We start from the raw sequence: 12,604 nt of genomic DNA on the forward strand, positions 1-12,604 counted from the left end.
GCATTTCCACACAGAAAACAGCAGTGAGTTACATCATCACGTAACATATCCTAAAAACTTTATAGTTTGGAGGTAATTCTTATAAATGAAGCGGGATCCTAAAATAAATGTTTTTCTGCTCAAATTGTTGTGAAATACAAGGTTGTTCACCATTGTGGGCTTTTGTTACTTCACTCTTCTATTGATTCATATCATTGTTTATTATGATGATATTTAACGCCTGAATGTTGAAAATGTACCCTCATGTCTGATGTAGAGGTTGGAGTGTTGGACTGCGATCTGGGAGAAACAGATTTCAGTCCTTACTCTGACACTAAGCACACTGACTGACCTTGGACTGGTCACACTCTCTCAACCTTACCTACCTGGCAGAGTTGTTGTAAGAATAAAACCAGGTGAGCTTCCCTGAGCTCCTTGGAAGAAGGGTGGAATAAAAATGTGCTGGATGGCTAGATAGGTGGATATAGATCTGGGTGGCCCAGGCTAAGGCTAGCCAGACCTCATTGGACACAGGAGAGCACCAAGAAAGTCCAGGGTTGCCAAGCAGAGGTAGGCAACAGCAAACCACCTCTGGCCTTGAAAACTCTATGGGGTTGCCATAAATCGGTAGGACCTGATGGTGTTCTCCACCACCAAATGAATAAATCAGGATTGGTAAGCCTGAAGGAAGGGCCAGAGAATAAGAAATTTAAGGGAAGGTTTGCGCGCTCTTAATTCCCTGTCCGTTGAGAACATTATTCCACTCTCTGATCACAAACTCTTTATTTCACTTCAGTAGTGATTAATTTAATTAGCGATACTAGAAAACTGTCTTACCCCTCTTCTAAAAATAGACCTGTGGGCTGCTGAGCACACTTCTTGATTCTCAGTAAGAAACCAGAACGGAAAACAGTGCTTGATTGCCTGCAGCCCGGCAAAGAAATAAATTGGTAATGTAAGCCAGAAGGTAAACCCTGGAGTTCATGAAGGCCTCGTTTACCGTCTATTACTGAAGAGGAGGCAAGAGACAAGGGCACACTTGCTCTTTGAGTGGAAATAAAGTCAGGACAGGAGTATTCTGAAAAGCACTGACCTCAGCATTTCTCCAGAATATCAACCAGTTCTAAATTGTATCTTTTCTCCCTGGGTGGCATGCATTGCAGTCTCTTGGATCTGACCAGATCTGCTTAGCTTCATCAAGGCTGCTGTTATCATGTGCCTTCATACCAATGCGCTGGGTGAAGATGACCCCTGCTACAGGCAGCAACGCATGAATTATGACAGCATTCTAGTGGAGAGTAAGAGCTACAGAAACAATTATACTTTCAATATCCGTGGCTGTAAATTCTCAGCATTAAAAGGCACGGAACCCGTTTCACTTGAAGTCAGGGAGGATCATTTCGAGCAGCAGTATGCTCATTTCCTCATCACAGGTAGCCAAACAGAGACAATCTTCTTATAGCTCTTGTTACCCACTATATTACTATTTCAGCATTCAGGTAGAAAAAATGTGTGTGTGTGGGGGGGAATAAATTCCTGGGAAATCTAGGAAATGTTTTGGTGGACCCATGTCCATCGAGTCCAACATTCTGGATGAAAGCCAGCAACCCATAGGTGCAAGACCACAGATCTTTCCCTTCCCCTCCCCATCAGTATTTTCTGACCCTAGGGAAGTTTATTCCCAGGAATTCAAGAGTCACAAGCAGTAATAGACAAGTGGGTTTGGAGGATGCAGTGGTGTGGTGGTGGTGGAAAGTGCCATCAAGTCACAGCTGACTTATGGCAACCACGTGGGGTTTTCAAGGCAAGAGATGTTCAAAGGTGGTTTGCCATTGCCTGCCTCCACGTCATGACCCTGGTATTCCACGGAGGTCTCCCATCCAAATACGTTTAGTGGGGAGGGGGATGAAATTGTTCCCTTGTGAGAGAAAATGTGCCTACATAAAAAGAATACTGGGGGGGGGATCAGTGGAAGAATCTTGAATTTCACAGGGGTAGACTAGTTGTGTGGTGCAGTGATTAGGGTGGGGTTCACCAATGTGGCACCTCTAGGTGCCATGGCATCCATCAGTGCTTCCCTTGGCACCTACAAAGCTTTTCAGAAAGTTGGCAGGGCCATTATAAGGCAGAGCTTGGAACTGGGTGCCTTCATTCAAATGAAAGGGTTTTCCATGGCTGAAATGACAATACAAGAACTTCTTGAGCGGTCAGGTTAGAACAGATAAAAGTATTTCTTCACCCAAAGAGTGATTAACACATGGAATTCACTGCCACAGGAAGTGGTGGCAGCTACAAGAATGGACAGCTTTAAGAGGGAATTGGATAAAAATACGGAGCAGAGGTCCATCAGTGGCTATTAGCCAGATGGTATAGATAGGAACTCTCAGTCTGGGGCAATTGATGCTCTGTATTCTTGGTGCTGGGGGGGGCAGGAGTGGGAGTCTGGGGCAATTGATGCTCTGTATTCTTGGTGCTGGGGGGGGGGCAGGAGTGGGAGGGCTTCTAGTGTCCTGGCCCCACTGCTGGACCTCCTGATGGCACCTGGTATTTTTGGCCACTGTGTGACAGAGTGTTGGACTGGATGGGCCATTGGCCTTATCCAACATTGGCTGCTCTTATGTTCTTAAGCAGCCTCTGGAGAATGAAGAAAACTCGTAAGCACCTCGGCTTTCCTTAGTGAACAGTTCCATTGCCCCTTCAGGCTTTCCTTCTTTCCAGGAAGTGCAAGTAGGTAGGTATTCCATTTGGCGCTGCCTCCTGTGGCTGCCATTTTGGGATGGTGCTCACCACTCCTCCCAAAATCTCAAAGGTGCCCGCAGACTCAGAAAAGCTGGGGGGTCCTGGATAAGGTTCTCAGTCTAGGTACCCAGGGTGCAAGTCTCCACTCTGCCATGAAACTCATCTGACCCAGGGCCAGTCACTCCGTCTCTCAACCTAATTTACCTCAGAATGTTGTTGTGAGGGTAAAATAAGGAAGGGAGAATCACTTCCGCTGTTCTGAACTCCTTGGAGGGAGGGCAGGATAAAAACGACAGCAGATAATTCCATTTCTAACATGTCTCCTTTGGAAGTAGAGTTTAGTAACAGCTCTGTTTAGAACTGTAATACACTGACTGAAATGTTTTGTATTGCTTGTTCTTTTGGCCTCATTCTATAAGATATAATGACATATGTTTTCCCTGTCTTCAAGATCAACATTTATGCAAGATCTACGTTTGAGTCGTGGCTCACGAAAGCTCGCATTGCTATCAATTTGCTGACCTTTAAGAAGCCACAAGAGTTTCCACTGTTTTTCCTGCGTTGGATTTCTGTTAATCAGTTGACCAGCCTTGGCATCTAAATGTTTTTCCATTCTGGCAGAGAGATGCATCCACTTCATCGAATTAGTGTGGCAGAACAATTTAATGATAGGGAGTGGGGGTGAATGATACGAATAACTTATGACAAACACTTCAGCAGAGTCAATGCAATCTCATTGGAAGGCTAAAGAGCTCCGGGTTTATGTGGCTAGATAGAGCTTAATAGAATGTCACTGCTGAAGAGTACGTGCCATCTTTTCTTGCTAGCTAGAAGACGTGTAGCTAAAGAAAGGACGGGAAGGGGAGCATTTGTATCAGCCAGCTGCTTTTCTTGAACATGGATGTATGTCTCTCTCAGCAGGACTCTTCACTACCTGAAGAGAAAAAGAGGAGAATAAAGATTTTTTTCCTCCCATGTGCAGTTGAAAGGATTTATTTTTATGTATCTTCACCATCTCTCCTCCACGGTGTTATACACAGCCCTCATGAAAGCTGTCGCTATGCAGAATCTGAGCATCTTCCTATAAAGCACAAAGCAACATGACAGCCCTCTCTTCCATGCTCTTCCCTCCAAAGGGCCGGCAATCACAGACCTAACTGTGCTTGACAGGGGAGAGGGCATTGCACTAGAAATATGCATTCCCCCCCTCCCCAATGTTTCACTCACTTTACTCTTAATTTTTTTAAAAAATACATATTTAGTGCAGTTGTTACATATTCTGTGGCTGCTTCCACACAGTGACTATTCTACATGTTGTTCTCATTGCTACTGTGACAATGATATCTTCACATGGCAGTTTTCCCTGAACTTGCCTGGCCTCAGCCCCCCCCCCCCCCAGCCATACTTCTCCCCACATCACCAGAGGTCTTTTTCAGCCTCACAAAAAGCCTGATCTTGTCGGATCTTAGATGCTAAGCATGGTCAGCCCTGTTCAGTACTTGGACAGGAGATCACAAAGGAAGTCCAGGGTTGCTACACAGAGGCAGCTAATGGTTGACCACCTCTGTTTGTCTCTGGCCTTGAAAACTTTCAATCACCAAAGTGTAATAAGAGCTACAGGTCTCCCAGACAGTCTAACCACCAAGCCCCCCTGGCTCTCTCGTGGTGTTTGCTTGTGTCAGGAGGTGGGGTGTCCATCTATTATTCACTCCTTTAATCTGTGTAATGGGAATTAGCCCACTAGGCCATTAGCAAATGTCATTGATATTCAGTGGCCCTCAGTGCTAAGAAAGTGAGAAGTTAAGTGCTGTAGCGCCCTGGAAAGCCTTTGTCTTCCCTGGAAGTTATACTTCAGGGATCATAATGGACTTACCCCGCAGGCTTTAAAGCTGAAAGAAAGTTGACATCAAATTCATTTTTCTTTGTTTTGCTTTCATTGTATCTGTGAATACTCTAAAAGATAATTTCTACTTGGTGAACTTCAGCATAATGGTCTGAGAACGCCTGTATATTCATTGGAGGAAAAAACAAGACAATAAAGCACATATAGAAAAGGATAGGTTGGTCTCTACAGGATATTTCTTGGGGTAAAGGTGCAATATTATCTTGTATAAAAAATTTCTGGTATTACCCAGTTTTGAAAACCACGTGGCATAGTGGTTAGAGTGCTAGATTAGGATCTGGGAGACCCAGGCTTAAATCCCTACTCTGCAATGGAAGCTTGCTGGGTGACCTTGGGCCAGTCACATGCTTTCAGCCTAACCTACCTCACAGGGTTGTTGTGAGGATAAAATGGAAGAGAGGAAAACAATGTAAGCTGCTTTGGGAAGAAATTCTGGGATAATGAAGTAAATGAAAAATAACTTTGTAGAGGAGACTATGGATGGTGGTTTCCCATAAGAAGGGACGACTGGCTAATTCAGTAGCCACAAACACTCTTGTATTTGTGTTGGTAATGGGAAGTCAGATAGTACCTTTATGCATAATGAATTGGCCCTGGGTCTGACATGCTTCTTAGTTTCTTTATTTTTACGGCAAAAGCCATGACGCAAAACTGCTTAGCAGTACCTCCACGGAATATTTGTATTGTTAACATAAATGGTAACAAATACTATTGAAGTGACTCTCAGTCTTCATGGGTTTTTTAGCTGAAGTCAATAGTAATTCTTGGGAATATGGGTGGCTTCATGGTCATAAGGCAAGTTTATTCTATCATCTCCCTGTGACAGCTTAAAAACATATTATTTCTTTGATATATAGTGATTGAAACGGAGTTCTCTGCAGTAACCATTCCAATAAGAGTCTTTTAAAGCTGTGCTCATTCGTTGGCTGCAACAATTTTTCTTTATTGCTCTCTGCTTGCCTTCTCAAGATGTCATATGACCTGCTAGCCAAATTGAATGCTGAGACAGACACAGGCCAGGGTCCATGCTAATCCTTCTGATAATTCTCTGGAAGAAAAAGAGATGCCAAGGAGCTGCCATTTCTGAAGAAGTGGAAATCCCTTAGAGGTTACCTTCATGGAGCAAAATTGTTTATTCCATTTACTAGGCATTTATAAGGCCTCATCCTAAATGTAGTGTTGATGTATATTTGCCGACAGCCCTTTGCCTTAACCATGTGAATGACAGTATTCATAAAAAAGAAGCTTCCTTTAATGCATCGGCAGTAAGTCTAAGATCTCCATGGTATTAAGATTACAGTTATCTAAGCCCGTTTGAAAGGTTTCTCACTCTCACCTTCATAGGGAGGAGAGGAGGTAGGGAGCTAGATTTTCAAAGGAGAATCAGGGCGCAGACTTTCAAGGGATCATCTCTACTGAATGCAGAGTTTCAAAAGCAGGTTGAGCACATTTCACTATTTCACTTTGCCCCTGCTATTTTGGTGCCCCTAGTTTCCCACAACAAACCCAGTCGCAAGCTGACGACTTCTGCACTGGTGGATCAAAAGAGGAGGATGGTTAAATACAGAATCTCAGTACTTTGTAACAGCAAAACATTTTACTTGCTTATATTGTTTTGGAAACATATTAATGCATATTTGCAATTGTGCAATACTACAGGAAGTCAGATGTGTGTGTTTACCTATAGTCCTATACAGTATGATCTTTGGCTAAAGTGCCCAGATGATATAGGCTGGCACTGTCTCATGGTAATTAAAAATGGTCAAAATACTCTTATCTATGTCCTGAGGTTCTGCTCTAGTTCATTATGTCCTTTAAAAACCATTGCAAGCTGTAACAGCTGAGCTGAGTCTTTCTTTTCCCTGCCTGTTTCCAGGCATGGCTACAGGGGGAACCCAAAGGGCTAAAAGGCTCTTGGCTGGTGGCTCTCAGCCGGAGGCTTGTGTCCTGTAGCCTTGGATGAGCAGACCCATTGGACTGAGCGGACCAGCCCAAAGCATTGATGGCTATTTGGTTTTTTCCAGTTGCATTTTCCTCTGTTTTTGTAAGCTCCTTTGAGTCCACTTGGGGGAGAAAAAGTGGGGAATAAATATGTATGTAATAATGAAACATTGGAAGATAATTTAGGGTTCCATTTCTCTGAGTTCAAGAGAATAATGAAGACACACTTGTCAGCTCCACGATACTGCATATCCCAACTCATCTGACATAAAAGCTTTGGGTTTTGGTTCTTTGAACACACACACACACACACACACACACACCCCGTCAAATGATTGCCTTTGTTCTTTCACACAGAGGATGCTTTCAGTGCGAGAACTGAGATAGAGGAGATAATGCTGAAGTGTGTGTAAAGGAGGTAGGCAGGGGTGCATGAATGTGAAAAAGGCAGCTGTCATGACCCATGAGCTTAGGGAGAACAAGTTCAGTTTCCCCTGGGTTTCCTAGGCCCTCAAACACCTTCTTTTGCATTTGGACTCCTTAATAGGAACCCTGTGCTTAATGGAGATTCTCTCTCAATGGGGAGGAAGGACTAGTCCTCCTCTTCTTGCCTAGAGCTCCCAAGGGAAATTCAGGACTCAGGGTTGATTGGTCCTTGCCTATTCTGAAGGCAATATTGTAACCAGTCCTTAGTAAATGGGCAGGTATCTGAGGAAGACTCTTGAGAGATCAAATCAGTCAATCCTCAAAATAATCAACCCTGACTGTTCCCTGGAAGGCCAGATACTGAAGCTGAAGCTCAAATACTTTGGCCACCAAATGAGAAAGGAGCACTCACTGGAGAAGACCCTGATGCTGGGAAAGATTGAAGGTAAAAGAAGAAGGGGATGACAAAGGATGAGATGGTTAGACAGTGTTATTGATGCAACAAACATGAAATTAAGTAAACTCTGGAGGACAACGGAAGACAGAAGGGCCTCGCGTGATGTGGTCTATGGGGTTGCAAAGAGTTGGACTCAACTGTGCGACTGAAAAACAACAACAACATTTGAGGAAACTTACAAAACCCTGGTTCTCCAAATTGAAAGTGAATTTCCTGGTGTTGCCCACCAAGGTACCTCCTGTGGAAGATGTACCTTCATGCTGGGAGACATGGATTGTAGTTGAATCTAGGGACTGGACCATGGGATACAGGTGAACTAGCAATTAGGGATGGGCACAAACCATCTCACAAACCAGAATCTGCCACAAACTTGGGCTGGTTCAGAGCCCCCAGACTTTTCCCAGTTTGGCTGTTTGGGGCCATTTAAACCTCACAGCTGAGCAGTGTGGGGTCCACAGCTGAGGTTTAAATGGCTGCGAGCCAATTCACCGGTTGGTTTCACTTCCAACCTCTCAAAGTGGGAGGAAGCGAAACAGACCAGTGAAATGGCTGCCAGTAATCTCAACCTCACAGCTGACAGGGCCCCCCGCCTTGCTGTGATGTTGAAATGACTGTGAGCCATTTCACTGGTCAGTTTTGCTTTCCCCCACTTTGAAGCAGGGAGAAGCAAAATGGACTGGTGAAATGGCTGTCAGCCACTTCAGCCTCACAACTGATGGGTGGACCTGCCCCAAAGTTTTAAAGACAAGTGATGACACTCATAGGAATATATTAAATATATTGAATATGTAAACACATACAGCACACCAAAAGAATATAATGCATATCATAGAGTGACACAAACCACAGAATGATGATTCTTAAAGTAATACAATCCAAAATAGTCCACAAGCACAAGCCCTCCTAGGGGCAATAACAGTCCATAGAGAAAACACTGTCCAGTATACCCTGACAGTATCATAGGGTCAATCCTTCATCAAAGGGTATAGTGAGTCAAGGTAGGTACAATGACCATGCACAAATCAAAATGCTACTTTGTATTAAGTGGAGTCCAAGACCTCTTAGCAAATTCACAACCCAATGGTATCAAATCTAGTAGGCAAAAAGACTCTGATACTCTTTTGAGTATCATCACTTGTCTTAAAAACTTTTTGGGAGAGTTGCCACCTTTTCATTCCTGGAGAAAACAGCTGCTTTGGAGGGCAGTCTCCATGGTATTATATGCCTCTAAGATCCATTCTCTCCCCAAGCCCTGACCTATTCAGGCTCCACGACCAAAGATTTGGGAATTTCCCAACTGGAAGTTGGCAACCCTATGTTTCAAGGTACTTTTAAATTAACTTACAGAAAGAAAGGGAGGGGAACCTCAAACAAACTGATAAGGGCTGAATATTCTCCAGGATAGCTGAGAAGTTTGTCCTGGGGTGGGGGGAATGGCTTACTCAGTGCCTGAGAGTTTATAGAACAGGGAGGCTTTGGAAGGGGAGGTGGGATTTCCAAATTGTCCCCCTGCTCTTCTGCAATCAGTCATAGGCTTCAGGCCTAAAATAATTAAATAACTTTATACATAGCTACTGCCTGTGTTATTATTTATAAAGCATTGAACAATTAAGCGTGAATGTGTCATCTCCCCCAAATTGTATTACACTGTACACAACTTTATAAAATTAAGTTTTATATTAAGAACTTAACATTCAGTGTACCCCTTGCACTTACAGGCCAGCACTCACAGGGTTGCCAGGTCTGGGTTGGAAAATACCTGGAGACTTTGGGGGTGGATCCAGGAGAGGGCGGGGTTTGAGGAGGGGAGGGACCTCACCATGGTACAATGCCATAGAGTCCACCCTTCAAAGCAGCCATTTTCCCCAGGGGAGCTGAACTCTGTCAGCTGGAGATCAGTAGTAATAGCAGGAGATCCCCAGGCCCCACCTGGAGGCTGGCAGCCCTAAGCACTCAGGAAGGCAAGAGCAGATTTACTTGGTAGTGATAAACAAAGTTTAATTCCGGGTATAAGCTTTCATGTGCATACCCAGAATAAAACTTTGTGGGAAATCTATAGTTTCTATATTGTTGTCAGCTGCAAAGTCGACAATTGCACAGCACTGGAAAGAATCTTCTCCACCCACTATACATCTATGGTATACTAAGGTCTGGGACCATTTTATAAGATCTCAACAGGTTTGAATGTCCAGAACTCATACTCAGCTTTTAAGTCATTCCTTAGTAAGTGGAATACTGTACTGGAAAAAACAGATAATAATCCCATTAGTAAATCTTTCTTTGAAAAACATAGTTGTTACAGTTTGATGTTGTTACCATAGATATTGACTATGTAATCTCTATATACATGTATGGCTGTGAGAGTTGGACAATAAGGAAGGCCGAGCACTGAAGAATAGATTCTTTTGAACTATGGTGCTGGAGAAGACTCTTGAGAGTCCCTTGGACTGCAAGAAGATCAAATCAGTCAATCCTAAAATAAATCAACCCTGACTGTTCCCTGGAAGGACAGATAATGAAACTGAAGCTCAAATACTTTGGCCACCAAATGAGAAGGGAGCACTCACTGGAGAAGACCCTGATGCTGGGAAAGATTGAAGGTCAAAGAAGACGGGGACGGCAAAGGATGAGATGGTTAGACAGTGTCATCGATGCAACGAACATGAAATTGAGCCAACTTCAGAGGACGGCGGAAGACAGGAGGGCCTGGCAGGAGCTGGTCCATGGGGTCGCGAAGAGTTGGACTCGACTGTGCGACTGAACAACAACAACAACAACAACAACCTCTATACTTGTGGATGTCCAATTGTTTCTAAAAGTTATGTATTTAATTTCCCCCCTTTGTTATGCACTAAGAATTACCATAGTTGACTTGTTACTTGTTTGTATGGTATATGGAAAATAAATAAAATGTTTTGTAAAAAAAAATGTTGCCACTGGACTCAAACTTTGTTCTGATGCTTCAGACCAACTGCCACCAGTTGGCAGTGACGAGTTTGCGTACACTACAGCCTGCTTGGTTTCCCTTGTATCTCCATAAATAAACACTCTATAGAGTCTGGCCATGATCCAGACCAGGGCAAGTACTTTTAAGCAAGGACTGATTTCATTTGCTGCCCCTCACAAAATCAGCACTGATTACAACAGGAGATCAAACCTGTGTGCTTGCTTAGACCTCTCCCGTTGAAATCAATGGAAAAGTGTTGGGATTCTTTGATTCAGGATCGATGGGTGTATTGCAAACACAAGAGCACACACTTAGTAAAAGAAAAAAATATCTTTACTATAAAACAAAATAAAACATGGGTAAGGTACTTTGGATAAAAGAAATAAAATAAAAGGTTACATACTTGCAGTTACTTTCAGTACTATATGCTAACAGCTACATCTTTCTAACGGTCTTGACTTCTAGAAGAGAACTTCCTCTTTGGTTCACACAAAGGGCCATAAACCTTGTGAATACATTAATGCTAGATCAAAGCATTTCACTTCATTAGGATAAACAACTCCCACAAACTTTCCCGCCTAGAATACATTATGTAACGTAACATCCTGTTTCCTAACAAACAACATTTAACTCTGTAATGACTGAAGTGTAAGCAACTTGCAATTCCAACAAAAAGTGAATAATCTGGATTTTGTCCTTTTGAAATGAAAAACTCTAAGAGATTTCTTTTGGGGCCAGGCACTTGTAGAGCCTTCTGCTGCTGTAGCCTTGTGCGTCTGTGAAGTTGCTAAGCTTGTACACAATTTTATGGACTGGAAAATATAAGGAACATGAACCTCTCACATCACATGATTCACTCTCAAAGGCCAACCAACCAAACAGCTGATTCTCTCACAGTGAAATTTTCAGTGCCACTTTATTTTTTTAAAAAAATTCTTTGAAGAATGAGATGCCCTTCCCTCCGCCAGTACTGAAGAACACATTTGCCTTTAAAATGTCAGAGTTTGCATCCTTGTACTGCTAATGCTGCATAATCCAATCAGGCATAAATGTGGCACTCATGAAAAATGTTCCCATTGCGTTCCCGCCTTTACATGGACAATCCTGGAAATGCACCAGTTGCTGATATGTCTGAATTTGAACCTAACACTAACAATGTGATCCTGAACAGACAGGCTTATTGCCCTGTAAAGCACCTCTTTAAACATACTTGCTTGGCTGGGAAAATACCAGCTTTGTTCCTCTGAAATCACACTGATCAACTTTGTTAGTATGTACAGAGCTCTGAGGCCATGGATTTCAGCACACTGAAAAGTATACAGACTTATGATGCCAGAAGAACAGATTTTATAGGTAGTAGGAAAAGATCATTTGAAGTCCAGACTTCAAAAATGGTTCAGTGGGGTGTGCCGGCCACAAGACCTCTTATGGCAGCAGCATGTTCTTCACCCTTGGAGAGTGAGACTTTTATGGATCGTAATGTAAAACAAGCAGACCTATTTTCATCTGACAAGTGTATAACAGGCAGGCAGGCAGGCAGGCATCTGACCACAGCAGCAGTGCATGCCAGGAAGGAAACAGAAAGAAGGTTTCTCCCTTGCGGGGAAGTGCTAGGCAGCAGCTAGATGCTCATACACCTCTCTCGATTCCTGGTGCAGGATTCTTATGACTTTCGTAGCTTAGCAGGTGGAACCTTTTACCCACAGAGAAATGCAATGATATAGAAAGTTACCCATTAAACTCCTTTAAGATAGTTTCAGAGGGAAGCCATGTAGGTCTGCAGTAGGTTTGAGTCCAGGAGCACCTCAGAGACCAACAAGATTTCCAGGGTGCCAGCTTTCGAGTCAAAGCTCCCTTCGACAGACAGGAGTAGGAATAGAGAACTGAGGCTTTTCATCCCAGTTAGAAGGTGGGAGGGGTGTCCTACAGAGTGCTTGCAAAGCTCCTTTGAAATGTGGTGTTGGAGGAGAGTTTTATAGGCATCGTGGACCACCAAAAAGACAAATAAGTGGTTTCTGGATCAAATGAAGCCGGAACTCTCCCTAGAAGCTACAATGGCTGTTGTTCTTTAATCACATTCTGAGAAGACAGGAGTCGCTGGAAAAGACCATAATGCTAGGAAAATTGGAAGGCAGCAGGAAAAGAGGAAGACCCAACATGAGATGGATTGACTCAGTCACAGCCCTCAGTCTGCAAGACCTGAGCAAGGCTG

This window comes from Gekko japonicus, unplaced genomic scaffold, assembly GCF_001447785.1.
Source record: "Gekko japonicus isolate JY-2015 unplaced genomic scaffold, Gekko_japonicus_V1.1 scaffold2, whole genome shotgun sequence".
Taxonomy (NCBI): Eukaryota; Metazoa; Chordata; class Lepidosauria; order Squamata; family Gekkonidae; genus Gekko; species Gekko japonicus.